This window comes from Ambystoma mexicanum, chromosome 8 (genome assembly GCF_040938575.1).
Source record: "Ambystoma mexicanum isolate Mex_15411 chromosome 8, UKY_AmexF1_1, whole genome shotgun sequence".
Taxonomy (NCBI): Eukaryota; Metazoa; Chordata; class Amphibia; order Caudata; family Ambystomatidae; genus Ambystoma; species Ambystoma mexicanum.
In genome coordinates, this window is record NC_090929.1 from 581,082,675 (window position 1) to 581,105,339 (window position 22,665).

Consider the following 22,665-nt stretch of genomic DNA (forward strand, 5'->3'; position numbering starts at 1 on the left):
CATTACAACCTGTAGACATTCCTGTTACCATTTGGACTAAATTGGCTATTGATATAGCTGGTCCATATGAATCTTTGGAGTCTCAGAAGATCTATCTTATGGTGTTGGTTGATTATACATCCAAATGGGTGGAATGTGGCATAGCAGAGGAGTCAGTGTCAGCTGTTAAAGTGGTGAAGTTTTTGGATGAGATTTTTAGTAGAGAAGGAGACCCGCAAGAAATTGTGTCAGATAATGGAGCCCAGTTCATGTCGTCAGAGGTTCAAGGATTTTTAAAGGACAGATCTATTAAACATAATACTACAGCATTATACCATCCAATGGGTAATGGGTTGGTAGAAAGAATGAATCGTTTCATTAAAGGAATATTACAGTTAGCTTGTGTAAATGGGTTACCATGGAAGGAGACACTTAAGGAAGCTCTCACTACATATAAAGTCACACCACATTCAGTAACCGAGGAGGTGCCGTTTACCTTGATGAGAGGGAGACTTTTCACCAATAGGTTGAGGCCTGCTTGGATGATGAGCAATGAGAGTAAAAAAATTAACATGGATGGCATTGTTGACAAAGTGAGAAGGAAACAAGAGAAATATAAAAGTTATTATGACAAGCAGAGAAACGTTCAAGAGAGTAAAGTTAGAAAAGGTGATATGGTTAGAGTGAGGGAACCAAAACGTGTGATGAAAGGGGAGTCTAAGTTTTGCGCTCCTCAGAGAGTTATGGAGTGCTCAAGAAAGTCCGTGATACTGGAAGATGGCAAGAAATGGTCATGTGATGATATTGTTTTGGCAAAGGAGAAGGAAGTGATGAGATATGGAGAAGATGGTTTAGTTGAAGTTGAGAATTTCAAAAATGGGTTTGATGAATCCAGAGGATTGGTCAAAGGAAGGTTGCAAGGGAAGAAGGAACAGGAAAGTTCAATTGAAGGAAGAAATGACAGTTTTCAGTCAGGATCAAAATGTAGAAAAAGAGTATGGAATTACAAACAAGACTATGTATATTATTGAAGAGTTCAACATGGTGACATGTTCCAAGACTGGCTGTATACTCAAGGAAAAAAAAAAAACATGGAAGAAATTGTATCCTTTTTTGGTTATTAAGATACAGCGTGATGTTCATTATATATATTATTAAGTGTTTTTAGTTATAGTTAATAGAAAATTTTTGTTTTGAATACAAAATGTATTGTATTGTTTAGGTGGGGAGATGTGAGAATGTTGTGTTGTTACTATGGTTACATCTTCGTGTATCATTCCAGAATGTTGATGGAATCATACACGAAGATGTGGCTTGGCTAAGAAGGCCTGCTCGGGGGCTCCTCCGAATAAACTTACAAATAAGTTTATGATACATGATATTCGTGTCATTTCGTGTAGATAAACACTACACCTCCTCTACATCCTGATCCCCCACATGATGACATGGATGACATCCATGATGGTATGTCGGAAGACACTGAGGAAGTGCCCATGTCTGTTAAAGCATTCCACAGCAGGGTACTATGACTTGTGGAATACTTGGGAATTCCAGTTCCAGAAAGCCCACAGATGGGGCAAGGTGTCCTTTCATCAGTCCTCTTGAGGAAAGCTCGGGAGAGGTTAGGTGTACGTCTTCAACCTGACATGGTGGGGGAAGCCATACATATTTTGCAAAAACCAGCTTCGGTTTCAGCCAGTTTTAAAAAGGGTGGTCATGAGGTACGGAGCCCTCCCAGCTAAGAAATTGCAGGTTATAAGCCACTCCCAGAACTCTCCACTGTAGCAGCGACTGCTCTCTTTGGTAAGAGTCGGATACCGATTTCTTCCTCTTCACATAATCTTCTGGGGTATGAGAACTGCCATCTAGAGAATGCAGGGAAGAAAGTCTACCAAAACATCACCTTGAGCTTCAGGCAGGCCAATGAGGAAGCAGTCATAGTAGCGACTAACCTTAAGTTCTGGAAAGAGCTGGGCAACCATCTCTCTCTCTCCTCCCACCTGAATTTCAAGCGTGGTCCCGCTTAGGGATTGCAGAAGCTCACCAGGTAGCACAGAATTTCATGATGACCTCATACCACCACCTGGTCATAAGTGCATCTCTTAGGCAGCAAGTGTGTAATATCTTGGAAGCTGATGAACTCCCGGACCAGCAGGTAAGTTATTAAGTTGGTTTATTGTAGTTCAATTGCCAGGAACAAAACATTGGCATGTCCCATCCAAGTCCGCATACCTCCAACTTCCCCGAATAGAATCCTCTTCAGATCACAACACATCAAGACTCCACTCACACTGACCTCGCTACATTCCATGTACAGTGATGTCATCTCCTCAGCTAGCAAGACATATTACAACACTTCTCCCTCCTTTCCTTTATTGAAATCAGAGAAATTGCACACCAAAACCACCACCAGACAAAACCCCCACATATACGTGTGGCCAGCACGTAATGCACCAACTAGTAACACCACTGGTGACAAGAACTGCCCCCAGAGAACACCAAAACCCCAGACACTACAAGGTAAATCTAGGAAACAGGATAGTGCTCCACCAAAAGAATAAGAACCCAACAATACCTACACGGCACCCCCAGAATACTAACAACTCTGCTAATTGGGAAACACGACTCCCCCGTGTCAACCAAAACCCAACACCAACTCCAACACCCAACTACAACACCAATTCCACTCCACCCTCTATAAACAAAAACAGTGAGGAACCCAACGCAATCTACTAAGGGCTAACTCCTCCCATGAACAGAACTGGCAACCATCGAGAAACAAAAATAAAAAACTAAGCACCTCCGCCTGTTCCAAGCTGCCCCTTGGAACCTAGGTCCTGCCACGACCCAGCGTCCACATGTAAAACTACCTAACAATCCACATCCCTTAGTGCACAAACCTCCTTCCATCCTAGTCTGCCCCCTAGGACACCAGGGCTGCCACCCTCTGGCACAAACCACACAGCTCATCCAGAGCAACAACAAGCACAACAACGTAGAACAGTTCACCACAGCACCCCTAAGGGTACCACAACACCACAAAACCCTGAACCATCGAGAACACAATCCGCAAGAATGCAGAAACACAACCAGGACCAACCACCACGGACCCCTGGTCCAGCCTACTGCACAGCACAGTACACCTACCACTCGCCTAGGACCCCAGGTCCAGCCTACTGCCACCCGCAGCACACCACTCCATACCTTGGACCCCAGGCCCAGTCTACTGCCACCCGCAGCACACCTACTACATACCTTGGACCCCAGGTCCAGCCTACTGCCACCCGCAGCACACCTACCACATACCTTGAACCCCAGGTCCAGCCTCCTGCGCAAACGCAGGACACCACACTACTCACCTTGGACCCCTGGTCCAACCACCTGCAAAACAGTAGGACTCTTCACCAACATGGGACCTACCCAATGGCCCCACCTTGCATGTTGCTATTGGAAACCCCAAACAGAGGCACACTGTAACAATAGCACAGCTCACATACACACACACTAAGGATGGAGTCACCTCCACTCTCCATATACACCTCCACACACCATATGCATATCTGCTAAAAGATACATTGACTTTCACATGCATATTCAGTGCTACCAAAGATTAGACATAACATAAATGAACAATTAGGATGAGAAATGTCTTAAAGCACTTTTGGATTGAAATGACTGCCCGATAAACCATAATCACCCGCGGGCATGCCCACCCACGAGTCCATCCAAAACCAAATGGCATCCAACCTGTAAAAAAATAAATGTTAGGCCTTTGGCAGATTAATGCAGACATTACTATGATAATAACATGTGAGTACCCCCACCCACAAGTCCAAACCCTAAAGGTTCAGTCCACCTGGAAGAAATCGATAATCGTATACAGAAAAAAAACATTGCACAAAACACTAACTCTCACTCACCTGTTGCATACAACAATCACAACCCTAACAGACAGCCACTTGCACACACCAAACATCCAGTGCGCGCATCACTCACACGGGCCCATGAAACACGCACACACTGTAACCCAAAACACAACCGGCACTCGAACAAATAAACATCACTAGTGAAAAATATTCTCTCCTGTTCCTGAACAGGAGCGTCGTCCTCCTCACAATGGACCGCAGTGATTCAGCAAACTGCATGGCCGCAAGCTTCCAGGCCCGCGCAGTACCAGAACTCCAGTCACAGGGCGAAGGCAACCACACCATAGTGCCTGGCCTAAATAAACTTGCGGAACAACAAACCCGCATCACCGCGTGTCTCCGAGACTTGTCCAAAACACTCGCAGCATAACAAATTCTCATCGCCGCGTGTCTCTGACACGGAATTAAAGCACCCAACGTTGCTTGCCTCATCAGAGGGACGAGAACTCCCAACAGCAGCCAAGGGACAAACGAAAATTCCTACTGAAACTGCGCACCTCTCGCGCACCCAACATTCCAGGAACTCCTGTCTCCTGCATTGCAGCAAAGCACGCTGGAACGCACGTTGATGACTTCCCAACGTCATCATTCCGCACACGGGAAGCAGAGTGTCAACATCACTGCCTTGGCTACAGGCATGAGACGCCAACTTCACAAGGCACTGCCCCACGCTGGGGGGGACACTCTCCATGGTCCTAAGCACCCCCCCCTACACACAGCGCCGCAGGGCACAAACGCACCGCAGGGACAGGCTATCACTTGTTCTTGGACAGCCGGCTGCAGACCGGAACCCCTGTCAAGTCGCTGGGCACCCGTTAACAGAAAGCGTCTCACTGATAGGGTGCTCGGGGAAAAGGAACAGAGGCAACAACCAGCACCACCCGGCCTGCTGGCTCAGCTCTAACACCCTGTTCCCGCACACCGCACGCAGAAGAGTGCTGCACCATTTCAAAACAGGGGCAACGGTGCGCTTAGAGAAAACTAAACACTGTATCCTTCCTCCCTCCTCTCCGCCCGATGGAAAACGGAATGAGTACCATCCAGGGCACGGACAGCCAGCCTGTTGGTCTGCTGAGGTCCCCTCAGCATAACTGTCGACCAAATGCCATTACAACGCTGCACACCGAATTGTGTGCCGAGCGGGCTCAAAGATACTCTGCACAACGACCTATGTGCCGACCAGGCTCTCTTGTTCAGCACCACCCGGCCTGCTGAAGGAACCCACGCAGTCCAGTTAAACAACTCTGGACTTCTCCTTGCTGTAAGCTTGGTACTTGGACATGAATCCACTGGAGGGCAATGTTTCCTGGTTCTGGGCTATCCCCTCCACAACAGCATCCCATCCTCGTCGCCAGTGTAATATCTTGGAAGCTGATGAACACCCGGACCAGCAGGTAAGTTATTAAGTAGGTTTATTATAGTTCAATTGCCAGGAACAAAACATTGGCATGTCCCATCCAAGTCAGCATACCTCCAACTGCCCCCAATAGAATCCTCTTCAGATCACAACACACCAAGACTCCACTCACACTGACCTCACTACATTCCATGTACAGTGATGTCATCCCCTCAGCTAGCAAAACACATTACAACAAAGTGCTGCTCAAAGCCACCAAGTGTCACTCGGATGTGCAGGAGCAAATTATGGACCTACCTTTTAATGGGGTGGATTTCAGTCCGGGTACAGATGAGCTATATAAAAAGAACAGTGCCCACATGGTGAGGTCTTTAGCAGCCCTAACCAAGCCCTCTGCAAAATCATTGTCTTTGGGCTTTTAGAGAAAGTCACTCACTGGCAAGAATTCAGGAGGTTTTAGAGGCTTTTATTTTTTTATTTAAAATATTTGTTTTTGGTGTAAAACACCTTTACAAAATCACTTCATTATAAAAAGTATAAAGAAAAATTAGGCTTATATCTGCTCATTATAAAACATGTAAACATACATTGTACCAAATGAATTTCCCTCACTACATAGTTCATCAGTTAGTGTTTGATCTAGTTCATGAAACACTCTTTTTCCATTTCTTTTCTAATATGCTTAATCAGACATACCGTTGCTATTATGGCCGTATTGCTCGCTCCCCACATGCAGTGTTTCCAAATACAGTTTCTTGCGAAAATCGTGTTGGCATCTGTAAATTCTTCCAATATGATTACACGTATATTTTCACAGTATGAAAATGTTTTAGCGATTCTTTGCAGAATCTACAATCCTGGTCACTTCTCACATTCTCACATTTTCATCATTATTCCAATATCTAGTTCTTACTTTGGTGTGAATCGGATCCATTCTGAATAACATGTATATTCTACGAATCATTTTATCTGGACATAACAATAGGTATTTCAAGCGAGGACTTTGGGCGTGAATAAATCCTGCATATTCTTCAAAGGATGTATATGAGCGAACTTGTGTTATGCATTCTACCCAGTCATATTCAAATAGTTTTTTTTTGTGTTCTGTACGTTTGCATCTAAGTCATCCACTCTCCTATTGATTTTTAACAGGAGATTATCCATTCTTTCTTTAAATTTTAATATTGATGCGGGATAATTCTGGGTTATCATTTTGGCAAATTTTATATAAATCGAATTTCGCGGCGGATCTAGCATCTTCAGATAGAGTGAAAGTAAACGCCAATGATAGCGTGCTGCTAAAGATGTTATACCGAGTTTGTGTCTTAGGATGGCATTTGGGATACTCTGAGGCAAACCTAGGGCATTTTTCCATAGTATTCCTTGTATACGATTGAGACAAGGTCCCAGGTCTACTAGATTTAATTCGACCCCATATAATAGAATTACTTCTACTTTCTTCCCATAATATTCGTATAGAGGAATCAGGGAGAAGGTACAAAATTTATGGTATATCATTTTCATTTGCCCTTCAAGAGTTCGCATTTTCTCCATCAATAGTTCTTTAGCTTTTTTTAAGGAGGTGTTATTGGAGACCTTATAACCCAAATAGAGCATTTCTGGCACCACGTTTATCCGTGTTGTTCCAATAGTCCACGTAAAGTGGCGTATTTCCTTTCGATTCGCAAAAATCATGATGTTAGATTTCTGTGGGTTAACTTTGAGATTGTTATTGTTGCAGTACGACTGAAAACTCAGTTTTGCCTGCAGTCTCGTCTGTGTTTTATCGAATAGAAGTATGTCATCTGCATAGGCTAACCATGATAACTTAAGGTTTCCTAATCGTACTGCAAATGAGTCATTTTCATTCCAGATCATGTCCAAGTCAGCCATATATAAGTTAAATAGAGAATGGCTGCCAAATTACAACCTTGCTTCACCCCAATCCAACTAGGGATAGCATCTGTTAAGGTTCCTTCACGAGTTATTCTCACCTTAAAATTTGTTTTGTGGTGAAGCATGGAAATCAATGTTACTAGGTGTCTTGGGAAATTGGCATTTAGCATTTTTTTCCATAAGATTTCTCTTATAACCCAATCGAAGGCCGCTTTGAGGTCAAGAGAGGCAACAAAGATGGGACTTTTGTCAGGTGTTTTACAAGATGCAATCAGGTGAGCCAGGATACTTGCATTTAGTGTAGTTCCCATTGCCTTCCGAAATCCCACTTGTGCTATGCTTAGGCAATCGGTTTTACGAATCACTGTCTCAATTTCTTGCAACAACAATATGGAAAAGACTTTGGCAGACACATCCAGCAAGGCTATTGGCGTAAAATTATTTGGGTTGTCAATGGTTCCCTTTTTATGTATAGGTATTAGTATTGATGTACGCCATGAGAATGGAATTGATTTGATGCAAAATATCGTCTGAAAGTTTTGTAAAAGTATTTGTGCCCAAAATAAGGGATCCTCTTTAATGGCACAAGGGGGTAAGACATCAGGCCCCGCACATCTAGACGCTTTCAACTTATTTATCGCATATAGTATGTCTTTCGTGTCCAAGGGACAAATAGCTGGAATATTTTCCATCCTGGGTGCTTTTTCTAAATGAGAAAATTCAACCGGCATCCTATATTTATGTAGGAAAAAGGAAGTCCAAGAAGCTCCATCAATAGCCGCTTCGAATTCTAAGTTTTGGTCTTTGTTGTTACCTCTTAGGTGTTTCCATATGTCTATAGTGTTACGTTTACATAACATTCTTACCATAATTTGGTTTTGTTTCAATAACTTGTTGGCACGAATTAGCGATAGATCAATTTTGAATTGCAGAATTCTTTTTTTAAAATATTTGTAAAATCAATCGCTTCATGGAGCATAAGTGACTTCCTTATTTTCCTTATTTCACTGTTTTTTTGCATTTAAGCTCAGAGATCTCCATTGAGCCTGGGGCCTTTACATATTTATTTGGGTCTTGAGCTGTTTGCTCGTTAGCTATAGAAGTTATATGACCTGATATCATCTTTAGATTCCATTGCATAATAGCATCCATCTCCTTTGGTACCTGTTTATTGCTTGTCCATAGGTCTCGATTGATAAGGAAGGATATTTTTCTACAAGTATGTTGGTTCCAATTAATGGAAAGCCTTGTTCTGTTGCTTTGAATCAATATTAGCGTAGGGTCACATACATGTTTGACATAGTTACATCTCATCAAGGAGGTAATCATTAAGTGGTCTCCTACTGCAGGATTCAATGTGCAAGAGGGAGAGATCCACCCAGACAAAGTTTTGGGACCTATCAAATAAACAATTTGTTAAGAGGATGAACCTCTTTTCCAAGTATATGTTTCATGAGTAGCATCCGGTTCAATATGATATAAGTCATAACTTTCTAAATATTGAACCCACTTGTCACCCTTTTCATATGTGTTTCTAGTGTATGTTTTCAATTTTTGAGTAATCTTAAGTTCCGGAACAGGTGCAAGCGTAGCGTTAAAATCACCTCCAATCAAGATTTCTGCGTGTGGGGATTTTTCATATGCCTCATGTGGAACTACTTCATATTTTTCGCAAGCTTGTATAAATGACATATTAGATGGGTTCCAATAGAGTGATATTAAAAAGACATTAGAATTGTAAAACAAATCTATTGTCACATCTACCAATAACAGATATGAGTGGTAGATATGATTCACCTTAAAAGAAAACACATTTTTAATGAGGATAGCTAATCCCCCTGCTGGTCTGCCACCACCTCCACCTACTGCTTGTTGTACAATAGAGGTATAGCCATCAAATTTAATTCCAAACATCGACATGGTTTCTTGGATCAAAAAGATGTGTGGTAACATCTCACCATGAGCCTGTTGTAGCCACCTCTTAATTTGTTGAAGCCACAGCAGTTCCACGTGATGATTCTTAAGTCTTCCAATTATGAAGGTGCTTGCGTTAAACTTATTGTGGATGCAGTTTTTATCAAAGGTTCTAACCAGGATAACACGTTGAGTACCGTGCTAAGAGAAGCTAAATGTTCCAACATTTGTTTAGATGAATCTGTGTTGGAAGTAACTTGATTTGCGTTATTTCCCAAAGTTGGCATTGTTGGTGGTTGGAAGTCAAGAAAATCCATCGCATCCTAACTGCATAAAATGCGTACAGATCTAGCCCTAGCATCATTAAATCGGATTTATGTTCCCAGAGTAACTTAGCGATGATAGGAGAAAGCAAGGTCGAGAGCTTTCGATTATTATTTATATTGTATAACCGGATGCTTTCAATATCATTGGAAACCAAATTTCTTAAAGGAGGAATTTTGTAGAGGGATTTCATTAGAAAGGAGCGATTGATCCTTTTTTTCCATTGGTATTAGGATCACTTTGCCAACCAATTGTGGTTTTCATAGCCTCTGGAATTTTGTTGAATGCTACTAAAGTAGCATCAATGATGGTCAAGGGCTGAGAAGTTACTTCATTCTCTGCAGTTCCCGGTACTCTATTATTTGACAACAGATTAGTTTCTTGCATATGACAGATAGATGTTGGGTTACTTGCATCTTGTGGGCCTCTTGGTATTATAGAACTATTTTGTGTTTGAATTTGCATATTTGTGGTTTTTCTTTCCAAATTATTCCCATCACTAATTTGCACAGAGTTGGTTATTGGCACTTGTTTGTTTAGCATGGCTTCAGTTACATTGGGTTCTTGTTGTTCTATCAAATTCACGTGAATTTCAGCACGTGTTTGTACCAGCGTTAGCATTGTCAGGTCTTGATTCGTCAAGGTATATAAAACTACTTCTTGCTTGTAATAACCTGTTTGGAGGGTGATTTTACATATTCCAGATGACTTTCTGTTCTTTTTATATTGTCAGTTTTTTTTTATTGTGCTTCGGGAAAGTATGCTTTCATTTTTGTTTGTATTGCTTGTACCACCTTGTTTTCTTCCTGGATCGAAGATTGATCTTTTATCTCCCCTATGAATTTCTCATTCATTTCTTGTGGAGGTATTTGCAATACTATCTTACTTTCCTCGTTTACTTGACTCAGGTTTAAGGCATGGTCATCAGCATTTGTAGAGGGAGGTTGTTTTTTGTGTTTTGCCTTTCTTTGCAATTTCCTGGAGTTTTTTTAATCTCCATGCTGTGTTCCTGTCGCCTCAACCTTTTTCTTGTGCCTTCTTTTTAACGCTCTTTGGTAATTTATTCTTGCTCTTCTCGATATATGATATACCCCTTCAACTGAGGTAATTGTGTTCTCTCCTTCCTCAGTTATTTTTTCCAGCTCTAACTCCTTATCGATTATTTCTACTATCGTTGAAGGACTATCAGGAGAATCATTCTGTATTTCTTGCTCTGGTTTTAATGGTATCTCCAATTGGGAGATTTTGTCGTAGTGCAATTGAGGATTAGTTTGATACACAAATTGTTCCATCTGCAACAGTCGCTCGTGTTGTGCTTTGGCAATTTCAATGAACTCAATTTGCTCTCCATTGCCTTGCATGTATGTGGTTTTAGCTTGTTGACTTGCCATGTTTGCATAGGATTTGGGAACTCCATGATGCAGTAATGAATCGTTATTTGTTTGTGTCCCTGTGGAATTACAAACAAGTGACTTATATGCACCGTATTCTTGTTCAAGTGTTCGCACCTTACTTGTGGGGCGTTCTGAATGAAATTTATGGCAGGTTTCTTGTGCAAGGATATATCCTCCTACTTTGCATAATTTTTGGGAGTTAAGCGAGATGTTGTTTTGTATCTCCCTCAGTAGAATATGTTTAAGGTCATGTCCCTTCTCTAATAGATTAAGGATTCTTGTTATTACTGGAATACCATGCATTTCTATCTCTAAAGCTTCTGAAAGCTTTCTCTCTGCCTGCGCTGAAGCCTCCAATGAGGGATTGTTGCTAAATACAGGGAATGAGGATCCCTTTCTGATGAAGCTATTTGTTTCCTTCCCAATATTGCAGTTGGGGAGCTAGTCGCTTGATATGGGATTTTGTCATTGGATTCCTCCCCCTTTTGGAAGAAGCTGTGTGATAGGTTATTATGCTCTTGCGTGTCTAATTTGTGAAAATGGACATGTTCTCTAAATTGCCCAAATATGGATACTGGTGTCGAAGGGCCCAATGAAAGACGTACCCTTTTATCTAAGTCAGCTACAATCACTGGGGCTAACATGGTTATGTCTGCAGCAGGCATAAAACTTTTCTCTCGCATGTCTACAACGTGTGTGTTATTATTTCTTTTTCGGCAAATGGATCATGGGTAATATCATTATTAATCTCTTTCAGCGAGCATATTGCTATATGTTCTTGAGTCTCAGCATTTGAATTCAATTCACCCATCTTGTCAGCAGGTTGGCTTGACATTAAAAGAAATGATGGTTTTTGTTTAGAAGACTTTCAGGTTTTTGTTGTTGTTGTTTTTGGTGCTAATGGGGTTTGTGCCCAGAGGCTCTTGTAAATCAGAGTCCTTCATTTTTTTTCCATTACAAAGTGTGATTTCCATCTTTCTTTTAGCCCTTTACCAAACGCGAGTTACAGTATTTTCTATATTTTAGTTCACTCAAATGTGGGATCTCTTAAGCCGGCAAATGCGTTGGTACACGTGTTATGGATTAGAGCCTTCTAACATTTAGCATTGCTTTTAAGAAAACCACCAATGCATGTAAAGAAAAGAAAGATTAATCACCCCACCAGACCCTGAACCACGAACTGCGAACAGCTAACAGTACTTCAATGTACTTCACAGGTGCGCACGGGTGCGCTGGGGCCAAGGGTTAAGTAGCACACAGAAAGAAAGCGTCACCACACCAGGGGGGCGGGTTCGCGTGCAAGAGGCACACCTTAGGGTAGAGAAGAAAAGGAAACAAAAACAAAGAACGTATAAGTACACGTTTGTTTTCACATATTACAACTAAGCAAGTATGCATGGGGTGTGGTCACTGTTGCTGAGAAACCACAACCATTTCTCACAACGTGCAACGTGCAGATGTCCAATGGGATCTCCGTTTTTATATGTGAGGATCGGGTACAACGTGCAAAAGTCAAAGTCAGTAGTCAGCGCATGAGCCGACAAAACATATCAGTCACCTCTTTTCCTTATCCAAGGTCAGGTGGCGGGTGTCACATTTAAAGACCTCCTCCTCAATTTCAGAGGCAAGTTGAAGGTGCTGTGTTCATAACAGAAGCCGGCACTCCGCGGGTAATCAGACACACGTCCAACGTTGTTTCCTGCCAGCTAACAGTACTTCAATGTACTTCGCAGAGGCTTTGACCACTGGACTAGACAAGATAGAATTCTGAGTGCTCCATGAAAGAAACAAGCAGGTACATCGCCCCGTAGGTTCCCTCTCCTAACCTAACCCCACTCCAGAAACAAAGCAATGAGTCAATATTGACATGAGGGTGCTGTTCCACAGCTCATAAAGGCCATAGAAAAAGTGCTTCAGAGGAAGGTTGGGGTTTTTATTGAAGGTTCTTCACTGTCCTAAAAAAATGTTTTAAAAGCTGGCATGCGAACGGGTACTATACCATTCCCCCTTCAATCTTTTTCTTACCCCAAGAATAGTTCAAGATGATTATGCCTGCTCTCATCCAGTCATCCCTTCCCACCAGGTGAATGGCTGGTAGCAGTGGACCTGCAAGATGTGTATTTGCACATCACCATTTGGCCACCTCACTGCTGTTACTTGTGGTTCTTCATAGGCCACCATCATTAACAGTACAAAGTATTACCTTTCGGCCTTAGCTCAGCTGCAAGGGTGTTTTCCAAGATAAGGCATTCACCTGTATCCTTACTTGGACCACCGGTTAATTGGAATTCAGGCACAGTACAAGCATCAGCCCACCTTCAGTACCTTCTAGACCTGATGTATGCACTGGGTCTATCAGTCAACATAAAGTAAGCCACATACATCCAGTTGTAGCTGAATAGAATGTGGAATGTAGGCAAGAGAGCCTGGAGAATGGAATGTGGAAGGTAGGGCTGGGGACAGCTGTAAGGCAGTTAATATGAGACATTAAAAGAAGTAAGACCTAATCCATGTCTCAGCGTCATCATTAATGTTATGGAAGATATGCATGAAATCAGGATCACAACAATTGGCGATGAGGAGATGACCGACCCATGCATCTGATTTTTGAAAAAAAGGAAATATGGCATAAGGAGCTGGACAATAAGGAACTAATGATCAGCGAATGGAGGTGCCTGAAAGGACACTGATGAGCCCATGGAGATGGCTGGAAAAGAAAAAAAAAGGAAAAAAGGTTGCCCAAGGATGAGCCAAAGGAAAAAAGGTTGCCCTAGGAAGGGCCAAGGAGAAGGTTGCCCAAGGAAGGGCCAAAGGAAAAAAGGTTGCTCAAGGAAGGGCCAAAGGAAAAAAGGTTGCCCAAGGAAGGGCCAAGGAAAAGGTTGCCCAAGGAGAGGGCCAAAGGAAAAGAAAGATTGCCCAAAGAGGGGGCCAAAGAAAATATTGCCTAAGGAAGGGGCCAAAGTGACCTGAGCAGGAGGTTGCACACAAAAAATACACAAGCAAACAGAAAAAAATAAATGAAGAAAAACAACAAGGAACAAGCAAAATAAAGGTAACGTGGGAAAGTTGGAAGTGACATCAGTTGGGAAAAGAAAACTGCAGCAGTCATGTAGGAGGTAAGATGCGCCGCGCTTTTAAGCCCATAGAGTAAACAAACCCAAAGGAGAAATGAACGTTATGCTGCAATGTATTTAGCTGGCTTTTATGACTTTATGCCGATGCAGCCTGTGTATGGTTCTGATTAATAGTAAGCTGGTGTGTGGCCATTGAAACCTGCAATCTATTAAGTAACACAGTGTATGGTGGTGTATATTCATTAATGGAAAGAGCTGCTCCATCAGGAAAGTATTTTTTTTTAATGAAAATTGTAAACAAACCTTACTGAGCGTGAGGCGCAAGATTGCAGGAGCAGTGTTTTGTTGTGCATTTGTTTTGTTTGAAAAGCTAATGGTCGTAAGGAAGCATGGCCACATTGAGTGAAGTCATAAAGGTTACCATGGCAACCCAGCAAGTGCAAATACCAGCAATTTCCTAACGCTATATTACAAAATGAGGTGAATGAAGTTAGAAACAAAATGCTATTGTAATCTGGAGTATACGGCCCAAACAGTCAAATATTACACTATTGTGATGAAAGATAACATTTCATGATAACATTACAAGGTTAAAGGACACTGTAAAATTGCATTTACTAACAGTGTTCCTGCCAACTTGAGCAGGTTAACATGAAGAAAGGGAAATAATGTTGGAATGTTAAGTTGTGGGTTTAGGGTTATAAATAACCACACATGAGCCTTGTTCAGCTTAGGTAGGTTTAGTAAGTCCACAGGAACACAGGTAAGTACATTAGGAATAATACAGGATAAGTTCATGGGATAGTAGCACCCACCGGTCCCCCTGTGCCAAGCTTAAGTTTCCAACTGGCAATCAAGGAACACAGGCACTCACATCCAAACATTCCAACCAGAACACTCCATACCAAACATTCCAGACTCAGGCACACATACATACAGGGAATAGCCACATAGTAAGGATAGGTAAACGCAACACATCTCCCCCCATACATAACCATGCAATCAAAGGAAGAAACAGAAAGAACAGTGTTACTAACATGTATGTATATAAAACGATCCTTCTAAACATCCATCCAGCAAACTGCTCCTAGCATAAAGCTATCCCCTACCAAGTCCTTAGAGTACCTGCCAATTAGTCAACACACTTCCAAAACAATCACTAGAACCATAACAGGCCTATTATGGAACTCGCTACAAGGGAACCAGCCCGCAATCTCATACACAACCATTACCACCTACATGACACAATAACCCTGCATCATCATTCACCAACAACAAATTGTGCTAACACAATCTACAGGGTTAAACCCCACTATCTGCCTAAAGCGTACTCATCTCCACTCCACTGTGGGTGTCCTCAAAACACCCTCTAAAGAAACCAAATGCACGCAACTGAGCACAATACCATTTCCTTCACTCCACCACTCCAGGCAGAATGCCTGAGCTAATGAATGCTCACCATTGAGCATCCCATGCTCACCATAGAGCAACCAAAACTCGCACTGCTCCACCACTCCAGGCGCATGCCTGAGCTACTAAATGCTCACCATTGAGCATCCCATGCTCACCATAGAGCAACCAATAACCTCCACTCCACCACTCCAGGCACCATGCCTGAGCTAATAAATGCTCACATTTGAGCATTCCATGCTCACCATTGAGCAACCAATAATCACACTCACAACCGCCCCGGGCACCATGCCTGAGCTACTACATGCTCACCATTGAGCGACACATTCTCACAACTGTCCTTACATCACTGCCCAGACTCATTCCCTCAAACACACCAGTCAGGAAAATTGAGCATTTAATATGATAAACAAGGGTTAAGCACCACACTTGAGTCCAATAATAAAGCTTACAAAGTCCTTATGGTTGTTTTCCTGTGGAAGAATAATTGGTTAATACAGTGCAAAACATAAACACAACTAACATTAGGTTTTAAATTTCAGTACATAGCTTTTGAAATTTCAGTACATAGCCAAGACATCCGAACTTCCCATAGACGCACCCATTCGCGCCACACAACGCCACCAATATTGGCAAAATACACCACCTCTTTAGGCACCTCAACACTGGGAAATGCATCCCCAAACACAATATGCCCTTATAATGCCATATAGCATAATAACCAACACCACCAACTGCCACAATATACATTAGAAGTCAACGGATCTGTAATGTTGAAATCTTTTGTCATTGACCCACCAATATCCAGCATTGCAATACAGAAATCATGACATTTTTTTTTTCATAATGACCTTTGCATGACTGAATATAATTTCCATGAGCTCGAGACATGCTGCTTCCAACCATAAGAAATAACAGGCCATGTACAATTGTAATGTCAATGCAACTAGATGAAAAAAAACAAATCCGCCGTATACTGCAAAATAAACATTAGCACAGTACCTCATGTCTCCGATGGTTTAGTATGCATTAAGTGCAGAAAAAAAAACTCTTCTGCTTTGGCAGCTAACACAGCCACGAAACGAGCACTTTGATCCAAATGTTATAAACATTCCATAGAAATGCGATACACGCCGTAACACATTTTGTATTTGTTGCAATCCATTTCCTTGATGGATCCTTCATGCTACACAGATGAACAGATGTCGCAGACCCGGAAGTACTGCACGTTGCGGGCACGTTGGAAGGTCCTTTTTTCCAATGCAGCACACTTCGTCTTGACACGAAGCAGGCTGCTGCGCACTCCAGGAACGTTCGCTCCAACGTTCCAACACAGCGGACCCTCGCCGACACCACCAGCATTCTGATGACATCACCATTAATGTCGGGCACGCCGACCCATACAGAGCTCCTCGCACCAACCGTCGTCGGTGCAGACAAAGCAGGCATCCCTCAAAGACGCCGAGAAGGTGCGAACCCTGACACGGCACTCCAAAGCTGCTCCAAAAGGTAAAGCCATCAGCATCCCTACCGCTAATATACGTTGCAGTCTCTGCTATTGATGCAATGTTATAATGTGCTGGCCACATTAATCCTCGATATCTCCCCGGCCCCTTACACGCTGTCACAATCGGCCGCTGCTCACTTCAAAGGCCAATTTTAATTACGCTGACAGCCATGCAGCGCTGTCCTGCAGTGTCACTGTTGTTGAGCCTTTCACTCATCCATGCAGGCACAGCACACTTACCTTGGGGCCGGGGGGGCCGGTGGATGCCTCTGTGGTTACTGCTCCTTGCTGGTGGGTAACTTCCTTGCCACTTTCTGCTTCCTGTTAAAAGTCCTTGTTTGTACTGCTCCTTTCCTTGTTCCTTTTATTTTTTTTCTGCTCCCTTCAGTTTCCAACCATCCTCGTCGCCAATGTTAAGTTGTGGGTTTAGGGTTATAAATAACCACACATGAGCCTTGTTCAGCTTAGGTAGGTTTAGTAAGTCCACAGGAACACAGGTAAGTACATTAGGAATAATACAGGATAAGTTCATGGGATAGAAGCACCCACCGGTCCCCCTGTGCCAAGCTTAAGTTTCCAACTGGCAATCAAGGAACACAGGCACTCACATCCAAACATTCCAACCAGAACACTCCATACCAAACATTCCAGACTCAGGCACACATACATACAGGGAATAGCCACATAGTAAGGATAGGTAAACACAACAGAATACATGAGAGTCCACTGCACTCTATCATCTGGTAAATAAACGAAACGTTGAAAACTTGCCAGTGTGTTTTGAACAGTAACATGTATTTTTCATTTACATTAATGCCAATACACCATTTTGAGTTATGTGTTGCCTAACTAAAAAATTACAACTTTGACTCAAACCCTGCCAAGATGCTGAAATGACTTTGCCCTCAAAAAAAAGAATGTTAAAGGCATGGTCTAGTAAAAATGTTTATTGTCCCAACGGGTCGGCCATGTTTTTTTAAGCCTAAGTGGCTCGATTTTAGAAAACTTTCCTATGGACCTTACCCGAGTTTTCGTCCATTAAACGCACGTGAAAACAAGCACCAGGGAGCCGCCATTTTCTGATAATCCTATCTTTTCCCCGATCACCCTGGCTGAACTGCTTTTGCGGCACTAAATCAATTCCCCCGCCCCTGAGCCTGTCATCAGCAGACTCGTACCGCCCATTTCCCAACGCCAAAGCACGTCTCGTGTCAACATTCGCTGCGCTTCAGCTAATGACGTGTCGCCATGGAAATGGCAGGACGCCTCTCTCCTCAATAAGTATAAACTGACCGTTTCACAACACACAGCAGCCGATTTTCGATTCCATTACTCTCTCTGTGTTACTTTGAGTATTCTGTGACTCGTTTCTGTGCTCTGGTCAGCTACCTTCGCCGCTTGTAGCCCGTGTGAACAGATATCAGTACCACCGCTATAAATTATTTTAGTTTGTTTAACACACAATGGCTACAATAATGCCCTACATGTACGAGCCCGAGTATACCGAGGAGGAACTACTGGAAAGGGAAGCACGCGAAAACGATGGGGATTCAGACGGCAGTTGGCAGGACGAATCAACAGATGAAGAGCCTGGGACTAGTCGAATGGACGGCGTCTCCACCTGGTGCACATGCAATCGGTGCGAGCTAATGCCAACTGAGGACGAGAACTGCTGCTGCCGAGAAAACTCGGGATGCCTGGCCTACATTTCGGAAGGCGAGCCACGACTGCAATGCATCACCGAGCTGCCAGACTTCAGGGCAGCCTGCCTCACATGGGCCGTGTTGAGAATAATGATGGTGCTTATGCACGAACTTCGAGCAACTGTTCGTCCTCGTAATCAGAGTAACGAGTAAGTATACTCTGCTTGTCATGCCACTCCTATTTCATGTTCTTCTACTATATCCAAAATTACATCTACATATCATTGTAACGCATGTAAGTCATTCAATAGTGTGCATTGTCTAGATAGCATTTGTCCGTGTAAAATGCCATTAGTTACAAGAATTGTCATTGACAACAAACGTTTATTAAACTTATCTGGGTCATTTAAAAACAGTTTGTTTCATTCCTTTTCACAGGTGGTACAGGCTGGTGGCCTATCGTTCCTTTACATGGTGGCTTCACGGGAGGCTTGGACACCGTGTTTGAAGAGTGATACCCGCCTGTGGCGTTCGTGCCATTAGAGAAACGTTCCCGAGTGACAGCGGTCAGTACAGGGGATTTTCTCTCGCTGTACTGCAACCTGACCTGTATAACCTTTAAAGTCTTCTATTTTTGTGTCATGAAAATAAGATCCAAAATAAAACACCACATATATTTTAACAACGTTTGTCTCAATTTTTTAAATGAATCAAGTGTGTCTCCATTCAAGGATGGACGTCAGACACCTGTGCAGGGTGGTCACTATCTATCTAAGCTAACATAACATATTCTCGATAATGCATGCACTAAATAACACTTGTTCAAAGTCTTTCAGTAGGTTATGTCTCTATAAAAGTCACACATATATCTATACTAACAATTACCATTGGATTATACAGGCCCTAGGGTCTTGGCCACTATAATACACCGGTTGAAGTGTGGGTCTGTGCTCACAAGAATCTCCGGTATGTGGCATTTGTTATTGATAAGCAACGATATACTATCATTGATATAAAGGCGATATACTGTATATTGATATAAAGGCAGTTCGCGCCGGTGGATGCGCGCTGGCATGGGGGGCTGTGACGGGCGTGAAAGGCCAAGGTGCCAAACTGCATGTACACTTCAAAAGGTGTCCCACGCCAAGGGGCCATCAGTCACATGGCCTCCTCAGACCCCGTGTCTCCAGGCAGGCCTCCCCCGAGGCAGGCCGCCCCCCTGCAATCCACATAAGTGTGTCTCCATTCAGCAGTCTTCCTGTGCCTTATCTGCACGCCCCAGGGCCATCCATCCCACCCCCCTGTATCAAAGGCGGTTCACACCCGGGGATGAGCGCTGGCATGGGGGGCTGTCCGGGGCGCGAAAGGCCAAGGTGCCAAACTGCATGTACACTTCAAAAGGTGTCCCACGCCAAGGGGCCATCGGTCACATGGCCTCCTCAGACCCCGTGTCTCCAGGCAGGCCTCCCCGAGGCAGGCCGCCCCCCTAATACCACGACATACATACGTCATTCATTCACAAACACACCCCAGTTTCTAATACTTTAAAAACCACTCGATATGTCTCATGAGAACATCTTTGTGCTTTGCAACTCAACTCTTGAACGTGCTACCTGGGAACCACTGAGATCTATGCTAATCTGCTTGTCGTCGTGCTATCCGTGAACTCTGTGACCGACCGCTTCGAGCATACCCATCAGTGCGCTACCTGTGGCCATCCACCTATTCTCCCGCAACATACTGCTCTGCTTGCTGAACCCAACTGTTTGTTGGTCAAGGTAAGGCCATGTATCCTGGTTATATTTCGCAGATTTTTAAATTTCTAACTATTTTCCAGTAGAGTACAAAATAGTGCTATGTTCATTGGTCTCATTGGTATTGACTTCAGTTTCCATTGCTATGCTATCAATAGATCTATTTATTTTCATCTGTGACTATTGTGATTGAATTGCATCCTTCGGGGGTCCAGTCAATAATGTTAGCATGTTTCCTTCTCGTGCAAGACAGAACATCCAAGGGACGAGTCACATGTTCAGATTTCAGACACATCAATTATACATTTCTGCAACTTATGCAAATACTAAGCAGCACATAATGAACTGGTATAGTTCCTGCGACCAAAACAAACCTTGCATTGATCATTGTATGATTCATTTACTTTTGTATCAAATCTTTACTCTTGAAGATTGTATAATAATGTTGATATTTACTTTTCAGATTCATCAACAATGCCTGCCTGTTCGATTAGCGGTTGCCCTTCGAAGACCCATGCGAAATCTGAAGGAACTACAATGCATGTATTCCCGAAAACTGTTGATCGAATAAGAGAATGGGTCAGACATTGCGGATATCCACTGGATGAGCTGAAAAGTAGAGTCCAACAAGTCTTAGAGGACAAGAGGGGTGATCGATACCACATCTGCAGCCGGCACTTTTCCTTGGACATGTACACAACTTCTTGGGTAACAAGAATAAACGGCGAACGACACGGAAATTGCGCAAAAACGCTATTCCCACTCTATTCGTCCACATTCCGCCACTGGTGAGTCAAGTGTCCGGATTTGGCTTTAGGCCTTGCGGTGGTGTGTAGCCGAATGGATTAATAGATAGTGTAGGTGTTCTATCCCTTGTAATAATTTCGATATTGATATGAGTGTATACTTTTTTGAATAATGACATTTATCAATATATTCTTTTTCGATTTCATAACCCACAAACGATATATATATATATATATATATATATATATGGGGAGAGGGAACTGTGCTGTATTGAGCATTTTTCAGGTATTCTGTCGGCTTACATGGCTATTTTTAATATTGGCATTTCATTATCAATCATTAATTAACCTTTACAACTTCTTGACTATCCCTTGAATCTGAAGCAAGAACATTCTACATCCTTGACGTGGTCGCAGTTATCAACCACTTCTAGCGCGTATCAGGTAATCTTACTAGGCTAATCCGCTACAGACTTGTTTTATGCATGTCAAGTAATAGTTTTATTCTATCGTGTAATTATTTTACAGAATGTTTGTTTACTGCTTTCCAATTAATATACACCTTAGTTATCGTTCACTGGTGTTTGTTTTCAGTTATAATTAGTGTTATCCATACTAATGCAAGTACTGTCTTTCAGGGAGATGCTGAAGCGTCCGCCACATCTACAACGTTTCTAGATGTTCCTCACCAGCAGGAGGTATGGATACTGACAGCTCCATCGAGCGTCATCATCAGAGCTGGAATTCTTGTCGTTTGATTGTTCTACACAATGTTTCATTCATGGTTAGCCGTTGATATGTACCTGTGCTGTCGACCCCAGGTGTATTTTATGTTTTCGCAGTTGTAATCCTCACTAATGCAAGTACTATGTTTCAGGCAGTTGATGGAGCGTCAACCCCTGCACTTGATGCAGAGCCTGACATTCAAGTATACGAATCGGCGCAACAGCTTTCGGAAGTGTGCACTACATTTGCAACATCCATAGATATTCTTCAGCAGCACGAGGTATGGATAATGACAGCTCCATCATGCGTGATCGTATACCATTTGCTATACTTTCTTCCCTATTAACGCAAGTGCTGTGTTTCAGGGAGACGACGGAGCTTCCACCACAATCACAACATCTCATTTAGATGATGCAGATGTAAAGGAATCGTTGAAATAAGTCGATGAAATGTGATCATATTTGGATTTTCCTTCATTCTTTTGGACAATGCATCATTTGCGATTATCTCTTTATATGTACCTGTGCCGTCGACCCCAAGTGTGTGTTGTGTTTCCAATATTGAAAAGCATACTAATGCAAGTACTGTGTTTCAGGGAGATGCGGATGCCTCCTCTCCAATACAACCATTCATGGCAGTCCATGCAGAGCCAGAGGTATGGATACTGACCGTTCCATCGAAATAGATCATCACTGGTCGAATACTTGTCCTTTGATTGTTGCACATAATGTTTAAATCGTATTTGGCTATTGAGATGTACCTGTGTGTTCGTCCTCATGTGTGTTTTATGCTAACAATATTTTGATACATAGTAATGAAAGTACTATGTTTCAGGGAGACGATGGAGCCTCATTCCGTGCTGTCTATGCGGATACAGAAAATATAGTCCTTGCAGCGCAAGAGGAAGGGAGGACATACGGAAACGAATCGGAGCTACAGCGTGCAGATGTTGAAGGTCGAGTCAAAAAAGTTGCAAAGAAAAAAAAACAAAAAAGGTTAGTTACAAACAGTTAAT